This window comes from Rhinolophus sinicus, linkage group LG04 (genome assembly GCF_036562045.2).
Source record: "Rhinolophus sinicus isolate RSC01 linkage group LG04, ASM3656204v1, whole genome shotgun sequence".
NCBI lineage: Eukaryota > Metazoa > Chordata > Mammalia > Chiroptera > Rhinolophidae > Rhinolophus > Rhinolophus sinicus.
Window position 1 is genome coordinate 141,407,572 of NC_133754.1, and position 21,790 is coordinate 141,429,361.

The following is a 21,790-nucleotide window of genomic DNA, read 5'->3' on the forward strand; positions in this document are numbered from 1 at the left end:
ACTTCCTGTGCTAGGTGCTGTGAATACAGTCAAGGTGAACTCCATCATGGAGCTCAGTCTTGTGAGAGATAAATAACAGTGTGTTGAGTGTTTAGTTATAGCCACATGGGGTTATTTCCATTTAAATTAATTACAAGTAAGTCCCATTTCAAAGTCAGTCACACTAGCCACTCTTCAAGTGCTCGATAAACACATAAAACGCTACCCTTTGGATAGCACAGATTACAGAATACAGTCATTGCACTCAATTCCATCTGACAGCTCTGGGTTCGAGCGTTTGGAAAGCACAGAGGAGACACGCCCCTCCCATCTAGACTTGGAGGTGAAGAGGGGTGTCAGGAAAGGGACCCTGCGCAAAGTCATATTTAAACTGAGACTTGGAAAATGAGTGGTATTAATCCTTACTACGCTATTGTGAGATATTTTCTATCCTAATGTAATGAATGAGGAAATAGACTCAGAAAAGTTAAGAAAATTGCCCGAAGTCATAAGAAAAATGTTAAGAGGGAAAATTTAGTCCCAGATCCACTCATCTGCTGAAAACACTAGTGCTTGAAACACTAATACTATAATTAAGGAAGCATGGGCAGAGATCTCTTTAGGGAGAAATGGGTGACAGGTTCACAGATATTGGTTGAACACTCTGTGCTGTAGTTCAAAGTACTTGGCTAAGCACCGAGGTAGGATGGGCACTTTACACAAACCCGGGGTCTCTCACCACATGGAGTTTACTACCTCGATGTGAAATGGGGACAGAAGAGTTACGTGGATTCTAAGAGCTACAGGAAACCCAAGAGGTGGCGATGGCTTCCTGTGAAGACTCCTTGGGAAGAGGAGTTGAAGGAGGTCTTAGAGGCTGTGTGGGACGTGAAAGCGGTAGCAGGAGCACTGCAGGCTGGAGCAAAGGCTTGCAGGAGGACTCCGGGTGGGGGCGAGCAAGGCCAAAGCTGACATGACAGGGAATGCCTCAGTCGGGTTGGGAAATTCTTAAGATGAGGTGACTCAGTCCTTTCTGCAGGCATGGACTTTCACTGCCAATTCTTCTCCAACAGCATTTATGGCTGTGTCGTACACAGATTGGTTCAGGGGCAGGGCAAAGACCTGACTCATATCACTCTGATCTCAGAGAGTATTATCAGTATCACAGAAGAGTTTGTCTCTGTCTAGCAGGAAAGTCTTCAGGAAAACACAAGAGCGATTTTTGGGGCCATGCTTCTTTGTTTTTGGAGTGCATCATGGAGTGTCCCCTTTCTCTCATGTCTCTCTTCAAACCCGCAAGTGGATCCCAGCTCCAGAGAGCAAAGGACATTTAATCATAGACTTCAGAATTCGTTTTTGGAATTTTAAATCAACATATTGTTATGCATTTAACTTTATAGGAAACATATTCCAATTAACATAAACATCTGAATTGACTTATAAATAGTGTAAAAATGACACATCCACGCTATGAGTATACATGTTTTTAATATAGTGTGTTCCACTTTTTTGTCTGAAATTATCTCATGTACATTTCTTTACACATCAATATTTTCCAAATAAGACTACAGAGGGTGCCAACAAAATGTATACACATTTTAAGAAAGGAAGAAACTATTAAAATTGTAATACTCAATATATACCGATAACAAAAGATGAATACAAGTCACACTTGACTTCTGCAATTACAAGAGGCACGCAAAGTGGTTACCATCAGCGTCCAGACACTTCTGATTACGGCAAACAACTGCTTAAGCAATGTTGACCAAAGTGTCCACTTGTATACATTTTTTGGCACCCTTGGTATATTATTTTTTAGTGATGGTTTATAACATGATCAGTCTTCAAATGTTGGCTATTGGGTTTATTTCCTGTCATTACTAAAATATCAATGCAATGAATATTTTTGTACAATTATTACTTTTTTAATTTTTTCTAGTACATATTCCCCAAAGTGGGGTGACTGGGACATAGGTATTGATAATTGCATGCTTCTTGTTAGTTGCTCTCTAGAAAGACTGAGCCAATATTCGTTTGGTATATGTGTTCCCCTCAACCCCCATCAACACTGGGTTTTGAATTATTACTTTGCTTTTGGTAATTTAAGGCACTTGGAGCCAGGGAGAATCTCAGCCCTGTTGGTTGAGGGACCTTACTTAGCCTTTCTGCCTCAACTGCTTCATCTGTGAATGTGGATGAGAGGACTTTTCCAGGTTGGGGAATGAATGAGATAGTTCAGGCAAAGCATGAGGCACAGGGTCTGATACACAGTACGTAGGTGGCCAGTGCCTCCTCCTTCCCCTTAACAGGTGTGCAGAAGTTCGTTTTTTCTTTATTTCTGCTGAGGTTGCTCATTTGTTTCAGGCGATTGTTTGTTATTGGAATGCCTGTAGAATATTTGAAAGCCACTGTCCCTTCCTGCTCTTCTCCATCTCCTCTGTCCCACAGGATGCCAGTCTTGACCTAGACTCTACCATCCTTTATTTGCCACCTCGTCCAAGGCCATCACTGTGACATCCAGATGTCAGGTACATTGCTAGCAGGATACAGCAGAGCATCCTCCCAACATACTCAGAGTTCCAGAATCACAGACTCTCCAAGTTGAAACCCTGTAGGTATCTGTCCAACTTTCCATTGGGTGCTCGACATTTTTTTTTGTCAGCAGTAGGTGGCCTCTTCTTACGATGTATTAAGTAATAGCTTTTAGATAAACACTATGATGAATTTAAGGTGAGGCTAGAATTTGGCCTCTTTATTTTTAGCCCCCAGGCAACCCAGTCAGCACTCTTATCAGCTACAGTTAGTTTTCAAAGAACTGTATTTTGAAACACTTTTGAGAAACATTATAAGTGTTTAATGTCTTCATTAAACAGAGGAGGCTGCAGTCTTCTGTCAATAGGACTCAGTATTTTATGTAATTGAGCTTCTCCCATGTGGCTTATAGTTATGAAAAATCTATGATCTACCTTTTTTTAGTTAAGAGATGATGTTTAAAATTGATAAATGAAAATAATACAGATGTGAGTATATTATTTAAAGTTATAAAAGTAAAAAACTTACAAAAGTAAGATATCACAAAAATTGGGAGGCAGAAAAGTGAGGGTTGGCAAACAGTACAACTGTGTTCTCTTTCAGAGTAGAATGTCAAGATACTTTTTAAAATGATAGTGAAATTTAAAAAGGTATAACTATATTATCTAATGTGAAAATGAGAGCCACCAGAAGAACAAAACACCAGAAACTTTTAAAAGTGGTCTTCTCAGAGACTAGAACTCAAGGTTAGGTGGTGGATGGGAAGAAAAAATCTTACTTTTTAAATTTTAGACTTTTTTTATATGGTTTGAAAGTTTTTGATATATGCATTTTTTATGCCTTTTAAAAAAATTGCTTTATTGAGATTAATTTCCATACTATTCAATTTCCCCATTTAAAGTATACAGTTTGATATTTTTCAGTGTTGTACAGAGTTGTACATCCATCATTGCTATCAACTTTAGAACATTTTTATCATCCCTCCCAAAAATCCAATACCCATTAGTAGTCATTCTCCATTTCCCCACTAAGTACCCTTCTCCCCAATCGTAGGCAATTACTAATCTATTTCCTGTCTCTCTAAATTTGCCCCTTCTGAACATCTCATATAAATGGAATTAAAGAGCATATGACCTTTATTCTGATTTTTTTTTTACTTAGCATAATGTTTTCAAGATTCATCCCTATACTAGAATGTATCACTACTTCATTCTTTTTTATTGCTGAATAATATTTCATTACGTGGATATACTTCATTTTATTTATCCACTCATCAGTTAATGGAGATTTGGTTGTTTACATTTTTGGGCCATTGTGAATAAAGCTGCTAGTATGAACGTTTGCATACATGTTTTCATGTGAATGTATGTTTTTATTTTTCTTGGGCATATACCTAACAATGAAATTGCTGGATCATGTGGTAACTAGTTTAACTTTTTGAAGAACTGTCAGACTGTTTTCCAAAGCGATCACACCTTTTTGTATTCCCACCAGCACCAGATGAGAGTTCTAGTTTTTCCACCTCCTCACCAACACTTGTTTTTATGTCTTTCTGATTCTAACCATCCTAATGGTTGTGAAATGGTATCTCACTGTGGTTTTGGCTTGCATTTCTATAAGGGCTAATAAGGTTGAGTCTCATTTCGTGTGCTTCTTGGCTATTTGTATATTTTCTTTGGAGAAATGTCTATTCAAATCTTTTGTCCTGTGCACATGTTGTTTTAACCTAAAAAATCGTATAAAATGTTTTCAAGCATAGTAAGAAAATACCAAATGCTGGGTATGGTAATGTCTGGGTGAAGGAAATCGAGTCATTTCTTTTGCCTTTCTAAATTTTTCTAAATTTTTAAAACATACATAATTTTTTATCATTGTCAAATGTTAATGTTTTCCCTCAATTCTTTATCTTTTCCTGATTTGTAAAAGTAGCAAAAGATTTTTTTAAAAAAAGCAGACAGAACACTAACCCAAAGGCAATAATAGCTAATATTTTGCATATTTACATATTTCCCTCGAGGACATTTTTCTAGACTTTCTGTACTTTTTTGAGACTGTGCATATATGGGCAACTTCAAAATATGCCTCTTATCATGATATTATAAGAAAGCCGCTGCACATTAAACAAACCTCTTTAACTTTCTTCTTAAAGTCTCGAGAGGAAACACCACTATATCCCTTGGTGTGCAGAATGGTCACAAGAAAGGGCTTCTTTCTTATACTAACTACTTTAAAATTAAGGGGGGGAAATTAAGGTACACACAATGTCCCCAGCCCATGAAAATATAAACCAAGGGGGCAGTAGAACTTGGAGATGACTTAGCCTGGTCCTTTGCTGCGGTCTCAATGCTCTCTCCCCACTTCACATAGAAAAAGACAGAACGAAGTCCTATGCAGTGTGAAGCAGCTGGGCAACTCTCCAACGTATCTCACTTACATCTTCATGGTATGGCTTTGCCTTTTGGATTAAAGTGTCTATAAATCCCCACAGTACCCCCCAATATCCATACTTTTCATTAAAGGGTATTTGTGCTAGGAAAAACTACATCCCTCTTACTTGCCCCATCCTCCTCCTCTTTCCCTCATTATAACCCTTTCTACCAAAATCACCTGTGCCATCAGGACAGGATGACTGCAGCTACAGCTTTGATAGCTTTCTGTTTTTTCTTCCCCAAAACTCCAGAGTTTCCAGTTGCAGCAAAGGCTGACTGCACAGATTCCACCCTCTCCCATGATAATAGAAGCAATAGCACTCCCTTGATGTCAAGAGCTCTCGAAGACGCTTATTTTTACACGCGCTTCAAGTAGTCAATTTTCTGTAACAATATAGGCTGTTGACTCTCTATGCTTTTATGTATGCCCGCAAACGCTTCCAAGAAAGCAATGTCGTCCAAAACTACACATATACACATACAACACGCTGCTTCCAATCTAAAAATACAGAGAAAACACCAGGATACAAGCATAGGTGAATAAACCTGACTACTGAAGACTCTCTCTGCTAAGTCTCCAATCATAGAATAAACTTAAGATGAATGATTTGTCTTTAATGCAGCACATTAGGCAGAGAATACGGTGCTCCCCAGCACCTCTGTGCTCCTCGTCTTCCCCAGCACAGCAACTAGACATCTTTTTCCAGGCTCCTTGCCATGAGGTAACGCCATGGCCCGAGTTTTGGCCAGTGGAATGTGGGTGGATGTGAAATTTGCCACTTCTACTCCTGGCATTTTAAGTCCTTTGCTTTCTCTGCCAGTTCAGCAGGGATTTTGGAGGCCAAATGTTGAAAATAATGGTGCCACAGGTAGAAGGAGCAAGGGTTCCTTGAAAGACTCATGAAGCTAACCCTATCACCAAACCATGTTGAACAGCAACATGAACAAAAAAATGCAAGTTTATTGTATTAATCCGCTGACTATTGAAGGAAATATGAAGAAGTAAAAGCAAATACCAGTTTGCATATCCTGATTAACATATTTCCTTTTTCTGTCCCCCACCCCAGCAAAATATTCTAGGTTGCTGTGACAGCTTGTGGACAATATCTTTAAATAGTTGTCAAAATAAGAGCTCCATTTCACTAGCAAAACATTGAAATTCAACTATTACCAAGAGGAGAGGCTTGCTAGTAAGGTTCTGCCTAAATGGTCGTAAGTCTAGGGAAGTTCCTACATTTTTTGGGAAATAAAAGCAAATATCAATGCTGTCTTCCTGGCGCATTCAGATAGTAAGGTGTCAGAGAGCTTGAGAAATCTTAAAGGGGGCTTCATTGATTGACTAAAGTTAACATTCACTTCTCTTCAACAAGCATCGTGTCATTAGCATCATGTACACGACTTCCCTTCAGAAAGCAAAACTGAGAAACTCTAAGTCTTGGCCCTGGAAACTGCTCCTCCGTACAGGGCAGAGCTAAATTCACTCACTGTAAGCACCGGAGCCCTTCCCAAAATGGTGACAGGAAGGCATCAGGTATACAGATGTCTTGGGTGGACAGCTATTGCCTCTATTTAGGAAACTCAATTGTCTTTGTAGAATTCATTACCGTTCCTTCTCTTTCAGCTTTCCCTCTAGGTTCCATTATTTCTTGGTATTTTTTCTAGACCTGTTACTTTTTTATTGTGATCTGTCTGGTGTCAAATGTTTTCACTATCGATGAGAAATTCTTTCAATGTTTCAAGGAGGTAGAAAACAACTGAGTATTTCACATATTAGAATAAAGAAGGTTATGGCATGAAAAACCTATGCTTAGTCATGAAGAATCCAGGGCACATTCTACTGACCATCGCCTCCTCTGGAGATACAAGACGGCAGCTGTGGGTTTTATTCCTGGTTCTACGGCTCATTTGTTGTGACTTTAGGTAAGTTGTTTCAATACACTATTTCCCAGGCTATAATAATTGCAATAGATTTTGCCAGGTTTTGAGGAACATTGCTGACTCATTTCTGCCTCCTTTATCTTCTTCAAGCTTTTTAAACCAGGCTTTCCAACCAAAAGGGGGTTTCTTTTTCTCTTATGTAGACTTTGACTTTGACGTTCCATAATGCTCAAGTTCAGACTTGATATACAAAATATGTGTATAAATTTTATATGCCTTTAGGGTGCATTATGAAATGCAGTTTGGTTCTCTGTGCTATCCTACCAATACTCTATTTTATTTTCCCCTTCTTCCTCCCCTCCATTCTGATATTCTCTAGCTTCCTCTTCACTCTTCAAATTAAACCCTGTTGAGGTTGTGTGAGTTTTGTAATTCCTGGGCAAAGTGAAAATTCACCTAGAAAAGGTATGTGTGTGTGTCTGTTTGTAACATGAAAAAAATGTTGAAGAGAAAAGCTGTAACTGAACTAAACAGAAAACAGATGGTATAGGCTAGTGGAAATTAGACTTGAAGTTTTACTGGCATATGTATTTTTTAATGTAAAAAAAACATGACATCAAAAAATTCTAAATCTGAGAATTTCCCCCACCCTAGCACAAGAAGTTTAATTTTTAATTTTCTTTCAGGAGTGTTCATGTGCATATTTTTTCACGTAATCATAATCTCAATGTATATCATTTTATATTTTGGTGTGAATTTGTTAGGGAAAACTTTTTAGCTCTTTTTCATATTTCTTAGATGAATTACCAGGTATTCGGGAGAGCTTCTTTACGGTCAGACCTGAATGCTTGCTAACATTGGGCCTCCAGTATTCATGTTCTTTCTGCCTGAAGAATGTAAATATCAGCAAGTCTTGAGGAGATCTAGGATGATACCAACCTCTGGGCAAAGAATAATGGGTTAAGAAGGGTTTGTATCTGGCAGAGTTACATGGTTTCTAATTGAAAAAACAAAAAAACAAAAAACTTAGGATAAAAGTACTGAGGTATTGGGAATTGTATGGGAAGGGCTAAAATACATGCATCCCTCTTCTAAAGGGTTCTGAGTCCTTACTATTCAACCTCCTCTGAGCCTTGCCACTGTGTGTGTTATAGCAGGGGTTTAAGGATCACAGACTGTGATTGTGACCTTTCAAGTCATCTCATCTAACACCCTCATGAAAAGAATCTGAACCCAAGGAATCAGAAGCCAAGAGAGAATTGCAGACTTCACTGTTGCAGGGACAGAAGTGGGATGAGAAAGCAGGCCTTAGGACTCCTAGTTCAATAGTCCTTCCAATCCTGAGAGGAAGGAGGAACAAAGAGACGGATAGGATTAAGGAAGAAAAGATGGAGCAGGGAAAGAAAGCAAAGCTAGAGGAAAGGAAGATGGTACAGAGGGAAAGAGAGAAGGAAGAGAATTGGGGATGAGGTTTTGAAGCCTTTGCTAACCTTAGGAGCAAACCTGAAATTAGAGAAGACAGGGTACTCTGAAATGAGCATCTCAAGTTATGTGGGGGAGTCTGGTAAGCATTTAGTTTTTCTTGTCTGCTTAGAAATGAAGTTTCTAGAAAGAGAAGACAACGTGATAAAAGATGATCCTTCAGGAGTTGTGAAGGATGCAGCCTGTACTTTACTGTTTGATGCCCTTGGAGGCAACGCATGCCTTTCCTGTGGATGCTTGAAGGTTTTTTTAGTTGAAGAATAAATAGAAGATGATCTGCTAGAAGTATCCATAGTTGACTAACACTCCACAAATTCCCTCTGACAACTCTTCTTTGGATATTTATGGGACTTCAGTTTGCTCTTGAGACATCCCTAAAGAAAAAAGTTAAATATGCATTAACAACATAGAGAAACTCAACCTCCCTCATTTCATAGGAAGGTCCAAATAGGATCTGTAACTAGTCCAAAGTCCCATTGCTTAGAAGAATTTATCTGATGTGGTATACCAACCAGCCCAAAACTTAATGGGTGAGGTAATCTCCCCAAAATGGCCACAGTTAAGGCCCTTTTATTCCGACACATACATGCTGCCCCTCAACCCAAAAGTTGAGTCTGTTTCCTCTCCTCTTGAATCTGGTTGGTCTTACGACTGCTTTGTCCAATAGAATGAAACAGAAGTAACGTTCTAGAACTTCTAAGGTCAGTCCTTAAGAAGACTAGCAGTGTCTAGTTCCTCTCTCTTAAAAGTCAGTTTCCATGTAAGAAGTCTAACTGTCCTGCCAAAAGGACCACGTGCTGTAAGGAAGCCCAAGTGAGTGACATAGAAAGAGAGGTCATGTGGAGGCAGACTGAGGGGCCTGATGTGTGAGTGAAGCCTTCTCAGACCTTCCAGTTCAGCCCCAATGCCAGTGGCCACCTAAATGCAGCCAAGTGAGTGACTCTAGCCAACACCTAGTTGAGTCTAGCTGACTCTCAGAATCATGAGAAATAATAACTGGTGGTGGTTTTTGGCTACTAGTTTTGGGGGTGTTTTGTTATGCAGCAATAGGTCATTGAAGCAGTGGCTAAACATAGCAACCATGTATTATTTCTAATGAATCTATGAATTGAGTGAGTGGTTCTACTGATCTGGACCAAGGCTGGTCAATCTCAAATTGGACTTGCTTATACCTCTGCAGTCAACTGAGGGCTGGCTGATCAAGGATGGTCTCAGCTGTTATGACTCATCTCTGCTCCACAGGGTCTTTCATCCTCCAGTGGGCTTGTTCTCATGGTCAATGGCAGAAATCCAAGACCAGAAGCAGAAATGCACAAACTTTAAAAAACCAAACAAAACAAAAAACCCAGATTTTCTTTTTTAGAGAAGTTTTATGTTCACAGCAAAATTTAAAGGAAAGTATAGAAATTTCCCGTATGTCCTCTGCCCCCACACATCTATAGCCTCCCTGCTATCCTTATCCCCACCAGAGTGGTACATTTGCTACAATTGATGAACCTACGTTGACACGTCATTAGCACCCAAAGTCCACCCCACCTTCCCCCTAATTCCTGATAACCACTGATCTTTTTACTTTCTCCATAGTTTTGCCTTTTCCAGAATGTCATATAGTTGGAATCGTATAGTATGCAGCCATTTCAGATTGGCTTCTTTCACTTAATATGCATTTAAGATTACTCTATGTCTTTAATAGCTTGATAGGTCATTTCTTTTTAGCACCAAATAATATTCCATTGTTTGGATTCACCACAGTTTATCCACTCACCTACTGAAGGACATCTAGGTTGCTTCCAAGTTTTGGCAATTATGAATAAAACTGCTATAAACATTCATGTTCAGGTTTTTGTATGGACATAAGTTTTCCACTCCTTTGGGTAAATACCAAACAGTGTGGTTGCCAGATCATATAGTAAGAGTATATTTTGTTTTGTAAGAGACTGTCAAACTGTCTTTCAAAGTGGTTGTACCATTTTGCATTCCCACCAGCAATGAATGAAAGTTCCTGTTGCTTCACAACCTCACCAATGTCTGGTGTTTTCAGTGTTCTGGATTTTGGAAATTTTAGTAGGTGTGTAGTGTTATCTCATTGTTGCATGAACATTTTTCAAAGCTTCATTTACCTCAAGTCTGCTATTTTTTCCACTGGCCAAAGTAAATCATATGGGTGAGCCCAGAGTGGGAGGCAACTGCAAAGTCTGAGGGAAAGGACCTGGATAAAGGTAGGTCATTAATTGGGGTCATTAATGCTATCAAATTTACTATAAGGAATCTATGCATGTTTCTCATAGGGGAGTAATAAATAGCATTATTAGGAATTTGGACTAAGATCTGGAATAAACTGAAGGAATTGTGCTCGAAATTAAGTAAAACAATTAGATGAGCATTTTCTGGTTTTTAAATGCTTCCAGATTTTCTGGCCAAGTCACTATTGCTAGTGATATTGATTTTGGTTTATTTCCAATAAAGGGTGACTTTCCAAAATTCCTGTTGATAGATTTAGAGAGAGAATTGGGAAGAAATATTAGGTCTCACACTATGTGGTTCTTTGTTCCATTACTTAATTCACAGTAATGATGATCTTAAGGCTCTTGGTAGAGTTGTTTAGAATCCCGTTTAACAGAGTTAGCTCTCTCAATAGCTAGTGGTCCGTCTGCTTTGTGACTCTCTCTGAAAACCGAAGGTTGTTAGCATCTGTACTTTACAGACAGGAATCACTCAGGCTTTTCATGGGAAAGGAGGGCTCTGTGTACACATGCATGTGTGCATTCGTATGTAATGTGTGTGACCACCTCTGATCTACTGTGGTTTTACCTGTGCTCACCTCTACTGCATTCCAGGAAATATTGAGAACTGACTTTGCATTTTCACTTATCACTACCTCTTGGGGAAGCAGATTTATTTTCCACTCCTGGGATGTCTGAGGACCAGAGAAAGGGAGGCTGGGATTACGGTTCCCAGAGCCCAGCCAGCCTGCTACTTGCGGTGGTGTGCTGCTGCCCCCTACACAGGCAGATGAAGTGTTCTTTGATCTGGTCCTCTTTCCACCACTGCCCCCTCTATCGACCCCAAATTGAACTTTGTTAGTGTTTCTGTTATTTATTGTTCAGGAATTGGGAGTCAAGGAACCTGTGTTCTGGCCCTTGGGTCACTTAATGTCTTTGGGTTTTCATTTTCTCTCGTGTAAAGTGAGCAAGCTAGACTAGATGTGTGTTTCCTGCTCTGACCTTTGAAGATCTAGGATGCCACAATAAACCAGACACAAATCACACACCCTGAAACTCCCCTTAATGGCCAGACACATCTTGAAGAAGTAGGCTGGAAAAATAGTCTAAGAATAATAGGTATTCGTGTTACCAAGGAATTATTGCTGAGCTGATATTAAACCATAAAACTTCCCCGAGGTAGGGGGTGGGGGGTACAAAAAGATTTCAAGATGAAAAATGGTGTTTCATTTGCTGAGAACTACGGCAGTATCGTTTCAAACAAATTCATTTTGGCTCCCCAAGCCAGCGATATCTAAGGATGAGGACCATGAAATGTTGGTCTTCCTTGGACAGAATGTATGCCACGTTTTCCATCTGTGTGTTTTTTAAACAAGAGTAAAGTGGAAGGAAGTGACAAGGGTGATAAATACCACTTGCTTCGATTCATCTAAGAGAGAGCCACTAGCTTTTCAGTTCCTATGAAGCAAATTTAGCGATAGCTTCCATGACAGCATCTGTCCTGAGAGTCCTTTAGATCTGGCCCCTGCCCTCTCCGCAGTTAGCCTGACATCAGTCAAGATGACAAGTGTCCCACGCCCACTCACAGCTCTTAGTCGGATGTAGCCCCCACCCTCTTCTCAGCCTATTCGCGTTTTAGGTCCCTCCAACCTTCTCTCTTCTAGGACCCCCTCGCCCACCTACCCTTACCTGTTTGGTAGATTTTACTTCCTGGAAACCCCTGCTGTCCTTAAAGGGGGAGACACCATCGCCTTGGAATCCTAACCTGTTCCTTCCTGGTGGAGGGGACACCTGTGCTACAGTGTGGGCTTCCTCTCAAGCGGAGTCCAACGGGCAGGCGACCAGCGGTTGCAGAGTTCAACGACCTAAGGAAGGGGGAAGTCCTATCCCAAACATAGGTCTGTTTAACCGGGATGCAGGACTCTGGAAACCGCCGGAAAGCCCTTGGCTAGCTCTGGAGCCTTGGAGGAACCTGCCGAATGCAGGGGCCCGCCCCCACTGCTCTCGGTACAAGGTAACCGGCGGCGGGACAGAGCGCCGTATCCCCTGGCACTGACTCCGGAGCCCAGTCCGACAGCCGCGGAGGCTCCCGCCGCCGCTGCTGCAAACCGGTCTGGCTTCCCTGCAGGGCGTGCGGGATGGAGCAAGGGGGTGGAGAGAAAAGGGGAAGAGCTTGGGCGGCTGGCGGGCGGGGCCTGCAGCTTCCCCGAGCCGCGGCAGCCGCGGCGCCGCCTGCTCTCTCTGCCCCTCGCTCCGACTGGGGCGCGCACTGTGCCGGGACCCGCGCCCCACCCGGGGGCGCCGCTGCTCCTCGGCCCCGGCCCACGAGCGCGACGCGGCGAAGCTACGTTGAGCGGGGGAGCAGTTCCGAGTGCTGGGGCTTTGGCGGCCGCTTGCTGCTCAGTTTGGCCCGAGGACTGGCGGGGAAGGAAGGGGAAAGCGGGGACACACACTTGCCGCGGCGCGCGCGCATTGCACACTCGCAGCCGCGCGCCCCCGCCGAGGCGCGTCCGGGCGAGTTTGGCCCGGCTGCTCCGGCCCCGGCACCTGCCAGCTTTCAGCGCTACTCCAGGCCCCGCCCCTGGCCCGCAGACCCTCGCGATCCTGGTCTGCACTGCTCTCCCTTCGCCCGGGGAAGCAACAACATCTCGGTAACTTGCAGACTGTGGCGCAACTGGTCTCGAAAGCGGAGGCGCCCGAATGCTGCCCGAGTGAGGTAAGTTTCCTGCGCGTCCCCGACCCCTCCTCCCGGGGCCCTCCTTCTGGGCTCGGGCTTGGGGGCTCCGTGTCTCTGATGCATCCTGGCGGTCTCTACGCTCTCACTTTGTCCGCGTTGTGCTGGGGGTAGGATAAAGGGGGTGCGCGCGGCTACCGAAGCGGGACGTTCATTCCGCGGGGGCCTCGGCTGCGTGCTGCCGGACAGCACCCAACCGTTCACCACCCCGATCTTCGGGGCTGCAGTGACACTCGGGGATCATTTTGGGTTCACTTAAGCAGGAGCCTCCTCCCTTTTTCCGGGGAACGAGCTGAGTTTGGCAGCAGCAGCAGAAATCTCCCACCACCCTCCGCCGGTGTTCAACAGCGGCGAACTTGTTAGGCGTCCCTGGGATCTCAGGAGGGGCTTTCAAGTCGGTGTTCTAGTGGTTTCTGGCACCGGAGACAGATTGAACAGGTGCGGTATGGTTCCAGCCTAAATGCTGCAACAGACTTCTGCGTTTCCCCAGCTTTTCTCCCCCAACCCCGTCAATGTGACGCTAAAACAGCTGGGCGGGTGGTGGGAGCATGGGGCCACGGAGCGGCAGAATGCCAGGGTTTGGTTTGCCAGGAGTCGCCAAAACAGAAGACAACAAATGTCTGCTTAACGCTGCTCATTTATGCAAATGAATCTGTTGTCATTTCTCATCTCCTTCCCGCGCCCCCACCTCCCCCAGCATACTTGTCTCTGGTGCCCAGCGTGGCTGGGTAGAAACCTGTTCCAGAGAAGTTGTTTGGGTAGGTTGATGAATTATTTCATCTTCATCTACAGAATTCAGGTCTCTCATTGAGGAAATGCTAATTACTCTGATGCTGTTTAAAGGCAGCGTGTTGCACACCACAAATACCCCCCATTTTTCGATGACATTCTCAGCCTGCTGGAGGTCCTAGCCCTAAGGTGAATGAACCTTGAGGGACTCGTTGGGCCTCAGAATGTGTTAGTCTTCTACAAAGAAGAAACGGCTGCCTCATCAGTACTCCTGGGCATCGGTTTGGGGAACCTCTGTTGCCCCTCTGGTGAAGAGCATCCACCCAGGCTTCTCTCTTGTTTTGTGGAAGGCTGGTGTTCTGCAGTCGTTGAAGTGGACAAAAGTCGAGAGAGTGGTTTCATTACCACTCTAATGTGATGAAGTACAATAGTGTTCATGGAAGCTTTTGTCAGAGTATTTCCAGCTGAAAAGAGGCTCTGAAAAAAACACCTTTCTCAGCTAAGTTCATGCCAGTGGGAAGTTGAGTAAGCCTCATGCATGATCCCAAGCCGAGGGAAATGGTGGGTTCTGTGTACAGCAGTGTGAGTGGAGACTTAGCAGGACTGGTGAGAAAGCTGGTAAGTCTGAGACTGATGTATAATGATGTCTTTACTTGAGAAGGAAAACTGTTAAACACTGAATGATTAAACTACGTTACATTTTTGTCCCAAGTGAGAAGACTAGAGGGATTTAATAATACCTTAAATTTGCATCAATGCTTTGCTATTTGTAAATGCTTCTCAGTGTTCTCATTTAATTCTGAACATTTTCTGAGGGAGGCAGGGCAAAGATTTCTAACCATATATTCATAGGAGGAACATGAGGCTCACAGGTTCAGGGACTTAGCAAGGTAACAAGTGGCCGGAATTGAGTCACAGCAAGATTCTCTAAAATAGCCCACACTACCACCACTGTCATCACCCAGTACTGTTTCTGTACTTGGATAACATTTTTACAGTGGCCAGAGCTTCTGCATTTATTGTGGTCTGCACAGTCTCACTGCAAATTACTGTTCGCACTTGACAGAGGAGGAGACTGAGGTTTAGACAAGTGATGGGAGTTTTCCATGGTTTTATGTCTAATCCACTGGAGTTTATAAGACTAGAACTCAGAGCTGCCGATGTCTAGTCCTTTGTTTTGTGGATTGTGCCATTGTTCTACTTGTGATAGCAATTAGGACACATCACAGAGCTGCAATACATCAAAGACTGTTAAGCATGCCTGCTGGTGACTGGGTGCTAGTTCTGGCACTATAATTGTCTATATGACCTGGGCCAAATCATCACCTCTGAGCCTTAAGTCACATATAAAACAAGAGGTTTGTATTGAATTATCTCTCTTTCTACTTTTAGCATTCTGTATATAAATGCTTATCAATATATTTGTAATCCAGTATTATTTTCTCTACAGGGAAAAAAAAAGACTTTTTACCCTATATTAACAAAGGGATTTAATTAATTATTCCACCTGTAATTTACGCTCCCTTCCCCTTTGGCACAAAACACTTAATGAAGGGAAAGAAAATACCAAGTGTACTTCAGCTCAGCATCTATACTGTTTTGTATTACTATTTAACTTGGAAATATTCTGAAGGGCTGAACTACTCTAAAATACATGTCAGGGTTTACTTGAATATTCCAGACAGTCAACTCATACCTTCATTTTTTTGATGAAGGAGATGAATGAAATCACTCCTAAGGAAAACACACGCATCTCTTCATGTAAATTCCTAACATCTGTTGACCCATATGGTAATTTACCTACAAGAGGTGTGCCTCCTGAAGCTGGCAAATACAGGCTCATTGTTGTTCTCCTTCCTGAATACATCACATAAAGAAGTGTTTTTCTTTCTCCATGTAAACGGTAGGTTTATGTTATCTTGTGTCATGCTCTTTTGCTTGCCTCCCCCAATCCCTTCTTCGTTAGTAATGTGTGGCCCACGGAAAGACACATGTCTAGAAATCGACTTGTGCCGTTTTATGAAAGAAAGAGTACTTCTTGAGAGGGAGAAACCAACCACTCTTTTTTTTTATATTTGAGTAAATTTCAGCAGATGCTAATATCAGCGCGTGGTTTCAAAGGGGGAACCTAATTAACAAAACCAACCTAGTTTCTGTTCCCTTTAAGAATCCTCTTCTCTTTCCATCCCTCCTTCCTGTATACTGAAAAGTGGTGTTTCTATGTTTAGAAGAATGTTGACAAAGAATTAGAATGGGTCTTAAATATTACTAACAGATCCAGCCATTGGAGATTAGGGTATATTTCTTTCTGATAGAGAATTCAAATATTAACTACTGATTCAACATTCACACCTTTTATGGGTAAGACACCGAGGCTTAGAGAGATGAATTGACTTGCTCATGGTCGCACAGATGTTTAGCAGGAGGCCCAGGGCTAATGTGGAATTCTTAAACAGGTTCATATGTAGAGTTGTGCCAGGGGTTTTCTGGTGAAGGTTCGTTTTTAACTTTTAGATATCCTAGAGATTAACAGAAGACTTGTGTTTACTAGTAATTATTAGTGAGGGGTCACATTTTTAAATGGTTTATACTTATATGTGAACATTTTTTTGTCCAAGCAGATACCATTAAGGAGAAAATATCCATTTTTAATCTATTCATTATGTTTCTCTTGGCTTATATAGATCACCAGACTCAGAATTAATACTTTGCTTGGAGACAGGGTACTATTTGAATAGAAATACTAATGTATGGTTTTTCAAGCTTCTCTTCCTGGTAAATAAAGCCAGAAGCCAAAGATGGCCCTGTCATACAGCCAGTAAAGTCGTAAATATGTATACGTTTAATTTTCATTGTATTTGTACTTCTGTTAAATGATGAGTCAGAACATTTAGTATCCTGGAAAACTAATTTTTTCCCCTATGGCTAGAGTCTTCATTAGTTACTCTTTAAAACACCGAGTCCTAAATGTATTTGTGGCAGAAACACGTTCACTTTGTATCAAGTACATTAACTGGACTTGGAAGGAGTCCTTTTATTTTATCAGAAGCTGCTCTGTTAGAACTCTACATTATGTAGCTCAGCTGTTCATTTTGGACTTATCTATGGCAGTTCTTCTAAATACCAGGGAAATCAGGGAGGGGAGAAAGTTAGCCTTTTGATTAGTATTTTTCTCTTTAAAAATAAATTTTAAACTTAATCTATTGATAAAACTTTTGAAGTGTACTGTCCAGTAAACAATTAGCTGCTATTGATGAAATGTTTTACTCAGTCAGGTTCTTTTCAGTATAAAAGATTAGGCCAGGGAAAACAGACTTGATTTTGTGTATCCCGTTCTCAATTGTATCTAATTCTGTCTAACTTCATCAGAGGCGTATAAAGGAGACAGTGATATAGGAAAACACAGGAATCCTACCCAAACTGGATTACTCTTGGAAAGATTTGAAACATTGATAATAATTGGGTCATGGTTCCATGTTTAGTCAGCTGGCAGTGCTTTGGTATTATCATTTTGAGGTAAGACAGACCTATATTTGAATGGACAATGACATCAAGTGTGTATTCTTGTAGAAAGTCTTCTATGTTGTTTATGGGGCTGAATAAACAATGGGTGTCTAGTTTGTCTGGGGGAGTTCGCATAATGGGTGAGCAGTAAGTTCTTGAGATTTGTCTTCTCATGGAGTTTGAGAAAGTCGGTTGTGAAATTGCAATAAAATATAAAGCATTGTGCAGTATTGATCCCACTAAAAATGGGCATGTGTGTCTTTCAATTGAGGTACAGGTAAGGGTTGGAATCCAAGCAGTGGGGCCCAGGGAGTATAATTAATGTGAATTGAAACTGAAGTTCCGCAACTAAAGACAGGACTGTAGAAAGTTCATCCATTTTGTAAGAAAAAGGTGATATTTAAATCTTGCCATTCAGTATGCTGAGCAAGGGGTCTGGGAGGACGATACGGTATGGCATAGCTAGCCGTTACAATGTGTTTCTTTGCCTCATAGCTTGGCGCAAGGAATTCAGTAGATTCAACATGTTGGGTAGTGGGTTTTCAACAATTTCCATGGACACTTGTTTTTTCTTTCTTTGTGTAAAAATCCATGTGCCCTGTCATGATCTTTGGATCATTCGGTCCGTCACATCTGTTGATAAAGGAAGGAAACAGGACAGCAGCAATCAAAAGAAGCAGTGCTGTGTCCTGCCTGAGGCATTGGTAAGCACATCATAGGTGTTTAGCTAACATTTGTCAACGGAAAAGCTTAGGCATCATGTTTTATCTATCTTTATATTTTTGGAACTTCACACTATGCTTGGCAAGTGGCCTGGATTTAATAAATGTTTATTGAACAATTTATGCATCCAAATGAAAATCACTCATCAAAACCTTGGATGTTTCATAATTATTCTGATGATTCTATTATTTTCCAGACCATTTTGGAAATGTCAGGCAGGCCCATGGACACTAGTTACAATAATTTAATAGTGTCCTTCATTTTTCATCGTAAATGGTGTTTATCCACTAGACCTCCAACCTTTTTTTTAACCAACATGCGTAGGAATGATTTTTTTTTTATTTTTCTTCACAAAAATAACAATATGAGTATGAAATGTGTTATTCTTTTTATTATTTTTAAGTATCAGATAACCATTTTCAAACCACCCCGTGGTGGCTTAGTAGTGAGTTTGGCTCCAGCCAAGAATGGACTTTAAGCTCTAAGTGAATCAATTTAAGTGTCACCTCTAGAGGCCTTCTCTGATCATGTAACATGAAGGGATCTTCTTCATATGTTTTCTTCACTGATCACAACGGATACTTCTACATTTATGTATTTCAGTTGTTTTTCTACTGCCTCTGCCCAAACTCACACTCAGCCCAAGATTATAAACTTTTTGAGGTTTGAAAAGTCATGGTTCTTGAACACTGTTTCTCTAGTGCTTGGCACATAGTAGGTGCCCAGTAAATATTTAAATGAGTGAATCAGTAAGTCCCATCCATCTGGTCAAGATGAGCTGAGTCACCATTAAGCTAACTCAAGCTGAACAGATTCAGCTGTGAAGGCAGTTCTTAAAAGCTAGTGATGGCAGCTCCATTGAGATTGACCACCAAGTCCTCCAGGAGGAGGAAGCAACACTTGTGTAGGTGAATAAATTTTGGCATGAGTACGAAACAGTATCTTTAAGGAGTTACTCCTTTTCATTTACTGAAAAATGAAGAGTAGAGAACAGATGAGTAGAAATTATCAAACATAAAACATTCCAAAACTATTAAACTGTGATCTAAAAGTACGCAAATCATAAACATATAATTCTTAATGAAGACACCCTGGTGGTACTATACAAGGCAAATCCTGTGACACTTTAGGTAAACACTTTCCAAGCTCAGCTGGCTTTTCTTTCACAGATGCGTCAGTATCGCAGTGCCCGGGAAGAGCTTCTCGGGTATGACACCTGGACCAGCAGCAGCAGCAGCTCTGCCTGAGAACTTGTTAGAAACAAATGCTCATACTGTACCCCAGGCCAGCTGAATCAGAAACTGTGGGATGGGGCTCAGCAACCTTAGTGTCCACAGGCATCCAGAAAATTCTGATGCACAATATTGGCAGGAAATGTTATCCTCCTGAAGTGCTTGGTATTCCCGGGTGAATCCCAGGGTGTGTGGACAGGGTGACATCTGCCTGCTGTGCCAGAAATAAGTAAAACCGATCTTGGTTTTTCTCAGAGCTGTATGGATCACAAGAAAACAAATGCCCATGACTAGATTGAGTATCTAGGACTTTCGATAGTACAAAAAAAAAGGCTCTTGATAGTCACTGGCCCTGCCAAGTGATGGGTGCTCCCAGGACTGGGAGACAGGCCAGGGTACATGGGTAATGAGGGTAAGACATGCTCCGGGTATAATTTATGTTTGGATGTCGCTGCAGTAGGACACCAGGTGGAAGAATTATTTCTGGAGCTAATGATTGTCTCGGAAGAGGAAATGGTGGCTTGCTGAGAATTCTCAGAATATTTCAAGTCAGTTTAATATACTAGATATTGATGGACCCCTGGGCCAGGACAATAGCAGGGGCTGTGGGGCATCCAACGTGTATGAACATGGCTCTGGCTCGACTTTGTTGGGAATGTGCTCTGTTCCAGGCCCTTCTCAAGGGCTGTTTCTTTTTGTCTGCACCCTGCTCCTGAGGGTGGGCTGTAGCGTCCTAGATGATAGAGGAGGAAATGGAAACTGAGTCAGGTTACATATGTCCTGAGTACAGAAACAGTAAGGAATGGTTCCAAACCTTGGCTTTTCTGATTTTAGAGCCCACATTCTTTTTTCTGCTTCATGCAGTTGCACCTTGAAATGTAGCTTCGGAAGAAGAGTTTAAAAAGGGAAACATAAATGAGCCTAAAATTTATATCTACGAGCTCTGGATTACATTATTGACATTGTACTTGGATATCTGAAAGGCACCCTAAATTCTACATGTCCAAGATCAGAATCATGATCTTTTCTTTCCATACCTGGTCCTCTTGCAGGGCTGCCCAGCGCTGTGATGGGTACCGCTGACCACCCTCTCACACAAGGCAGAGACTTGGGAGCCATCCTGACCCCATTCTTTTCATCCACCACATCTCATTGATCACCCATTTCTGTTTATTTTGCTTCCTGAATATCTCCCCATCCATCTGCTTCTCAGCATTTCTGCTGATTTTGTCCTAGTCCAGCTTCTTATCTCTCTGCTCGTTTAATTTATTAGCCATAGCCTCCCTGGGCTCTTCAGTCCATTCTGGCCTTCCTCTAATCCATCGTGCATACTGCAGCAAAGCAATTGAGATGGTTGGAGAGGCCCTTAGACTCTCGGGGCCGGAACCTTACCTCCCACACCCAGCCCAGCCCTCACGGAAGCAGACACATTCTGGCCCTTGGGCTCTCCAAGTTGGTGGCCTTTTGAACTCTTACTCAACCTCTGAGGACTTCCTCTTCCAAACAGCATTTATGCCAATGCTTTTGCTCTTCTGGAGTGCAGTCAAGCCCACAGTTGCAGCAATAGTTGGCTGCTCTTACAGGCACAGGATGAAGATTCCAGAGTGGCAGCATGGTCCTAGGGACCTGCTCAACCCACCCCAAATACTAAGGTTTTAGAGTGCTCTGGGAATCCTTGGACTGCACTGCTTCAAACAGGAACCAAAAACTGCTAATTAGATAAGGGGAAAGCAGTTGTTGAAGACGGAGTTGGTTGGAGGCTAAAAGTTCTAGGTTTCTTTAGGATGGAATAAGAAACAGGATTGTAGGATTCGGTAGAAACCAGTTAATATAAATTAGCCTAAGCTAAACTTGCATTTCATCTTTGCACATGGCTTTTCCAGTTACTCAGTGTCCCTTGAACTGGAAATAAAAGAGACGTACCAAACGGTCTTAGTCATTTCAGGCTGCTGTAAGAAAGTACTGCACACTGGGTAGCTTATAAACAACAGAAATTTATTTTTCACAATTCTGGAGGCTGTAAGTTTGAGATCGGGGCGCCAGCCTGGTTGGGTTCTCGTGAGAGCCCTCTTCCAGGTTGCAGACTGCCAACTTCTCTTTGTATCTTCTTAGGGTGGTAAAGAAGGTAAGGAAGCTCTCTGGGGTCCCTTTTATAAGGGCACTAATAGTATTCATAATGGCCCCACCCACATGACCTCGTTACCTTCCAAAAGTCCCACCTCCTAATACCATCACATTGGGAGTTAGGATTTCAACATACGTAGCTGGGGGGACACAAACACTCAGTCCATTGCACAACCGTGTATGGCTATGTCAGTGCCCTTTAAGAAGCACATTCTACACTGT

At 42.1% G+C, this 21,790-nt stretch overlaps 1 protein-coding gene and 1 long non-coding RNA gene across 3 annotated transcripts in view; one reads left to right on the forward strand and one right to left on the reverse strand.

The window, feature by feature from the left end:
* Positions 1 to 5,881: 5,881 nt before the first annotated feature.
* LOC141571124 (uncharacterized) lies at positions 5,882 to 12,561 on the reverse strand. Its single transcript, XR_012495747.1, has 3 exons — positions 12,212 to 12,561; positions 9,473 to 9,617; positions 5,882 to 8,674 (listed from the first exon to the last, which is right to left on the reverse strand). It is a non-coding gene; the product is annotated as an uncharacterized LOC141571124 (long non-coding RNA).
* Positions 12,562 to 12,718: 157 nt separating this feature from the next.
* Positions 12,719 to 21,790, forward strand: part of PIP5K1B (phosphatidylinositol-4-phosphate 5-kinase type 1 beta) — a 280,007-nt gene continuing 270,935 nt past the window's right edge. For both annotated transcript variants that reach the window (XM_019730369.2, XM_074330528.1), the window contains exon 1: positions 12,719 to 13,238. The gene's annotated coding sequence lies outside the window, so the exon portion shown is untranslated. The remainder of the gene's footprint in view (positions 13,239 to 21,790) is intronic.